Genomic DNA, 2,438 nt, shown 5'->3' with positions numbered 1-2,438 from the left:
AGAAGAAATAAAATAAAGGAGTAAAGGAGTTAGGCAGATAGAAATTGTTGGTTCAATTTCCTCTACATCTCTCTTTCATACATACACCCATACACTTCTCTTCTACCTCATGGAAGGAACTTTGATATCTTGGTGGAATGGGTCAGTGGAGTACAACTTCACATGAAAAAAAAATCTCTGATTACCCTTTTGTGTTAAAACAATGTTTTTGGTTTTGCTAACTGTAAAAATATGATGACTGATAACTACTCATATCCCTAAACTTTGGAGCATTGTTTGGATGTAACAAATAGCAGAAGGGGAGGATCTGATTGGACAGGGATAGATTCAAAATTGTGGTATTTTTCCAGAGTGCAATCTCTGTCTGGGAAGAATTATTGATTGAATTTTATGATTTCCAGGGCAGAGACAATGCTCTTCCTAGAGTTTTTCTAGGCAAATCAGTCCGGTACAGTGTTCAGTTAAGCTTTCCAGTGGTATTGGCATTAAGCTAGAAAGATGCCACCACCACCATCTATCTTTCATGGACATGGTTTGAAAAGAAATATATATGTAAATATACATATATATTTCTTTTCAAACTATATATATATATATTTGATAGTGATAATCATAGACCAAGGGGAGGAGTAGCCTTTGCAGAGAAAAGATGGAGAGTAAAAGAGATTGATTTCATGGCAGGAACATAATACGTTGCACCATAGCAGTTGTTAATACACACACACACACACACTCACACTCATCCATGTACACTATCAACATACATATTATATACATTTAAATTTAATTGGTTCCAGAGAACTGTATTCTGGTATGCTGTTCTCCAATACAAACTATATCCTAGGAACATTCTGGGAGCACTCTGTCTTTCACTCTTACTGCACAGTTTAGTACCATTTCAGAAAGCAAGGTAAGGGATCTGAAGGTGGAAAAAGCAGGATCCAACAAGGAGGAGGAGACAATTTATTTATGTAGTGAGGCATGTTTCCACACATAGCCTCAGGGTGTCATTGTGTACATGGAATGAAACAAAATAGATATCTCTAGACTCTTAACTCCCTTTCTCCAAGGGTGATCTTAATTCTTGCTAGGAAAAGAATCAGGATAATAAAGTCAGAAGCCTGACCACTCTCCTTTCCTCAGAGGGAGGAGTCACTGTTCTAAAATTATGTATCTCTGTTCCTTTACATATTATTATTCTACAGGTTGTGATCTTTCAGCTTCAAGCTAACTTCTGGTTGACGGTTCATTAACTGAGGAGAGGAAAGAAGGACCCAGGATTTATATCCAAAGTTTGACTCCCTTTTGACCAAATACAAGTTCCAGAATGAACACATATAACATTTATTAAAGAAAATTAAAGATAATTAGAATTATCTAATTCAAAAGGAAAGCAGAGATCAGAAAAAGCACATATAGGAGATTATATGCCGCACAATATAAAGTGAAGGATGTCTACCACCACTGCTCATGAAGCAACTTATCTCAAATGGGAGAGAGAATCCAAGATTTAACCCAAGGGGAAGTTTCTTGGTCTCTAATATTGCTTGCTGAGGATAGGCAATGGTGGAGACTTCCAACTCCTCTAATGTTGGATATTTCACAGTTTTTTTTCCCCTTTATCAACCTTAAGTGCGATTGACACCATCCATATTCTGTCTTGAAATTAGAAACTATATCAATAGATGCAGAAAATACATTCAACAAAATTCAACACCCATTCCTATGAAAAACATGAGAGAGCATAGGAATAAATGGAGTCTTCCTTAAAATAAGTATTATCTTCTTTAAACCATCTGCAAGCATTATAGGTAATGGGCATTAGCTAGAGGCATTTCCAATAAGATCAGAGATGAAACAATGATGTCCATTATCACTACTGATATTCAATATGATACTAGAAATATAAGCTTTAATTATAAGTGAAGAAAAAAGTGAAGGTATTTGAATAGCAAAGAAGAAACAAAGTTGTCACTCTTTGCAGATGATATGATAATATACTTAGAGAATCCTAGAGAAGCAAATAAAAAACTACTCGAAATAATAACCAACTTTAGTAAAGTTGCAGGATATAAAGTAAACCCACATGAATCATTGGCATTTCTATATGTAACTAACAATCCCCAACAGCAAGAGATAGAAAGAAATCCCATTTAAGATTACTGTAGACATTAAGAAATATTTTGGAGTCTGTCTGCCAAAACAAATCCAGGAAGTATATGAACACAAATACAAACACGTTTCACACAAATAAAGCCAGATCTAAATATGGAAAACATCAGCTGCTTGTAAGTAGGTTGAGCTAATATAATAAAAAAAACTACAATTCTACCTAAATTAATTTACTTATTCAGTGTCATGCCAATCAAACTAACAAAAACTATTTTATAGAGTTAGAAAAAAATAATAAAATTCATCTGGAAAAACAAAATATCCAG

Source organism: Notamacropus eugenii, chromosome 3 (genome assembly GCF_028372415.1).
Source record: "Notamacropus eugenii isolate mMacEug1 chromosome 3, mMacEug1.pri_v2, whole genome shotgun sequence".
Lineage (NCBI taxonomy): Eukaryota > Metazoa > Chordata > Mammalia > Diprotodontia > Macropodidae > Notamacropus > Notamacropus eugenii.
The sequence above is the reverse complement of the archived record's forward strand: the minus strand, read 5'-3'. Positions refer to the sequence as shown.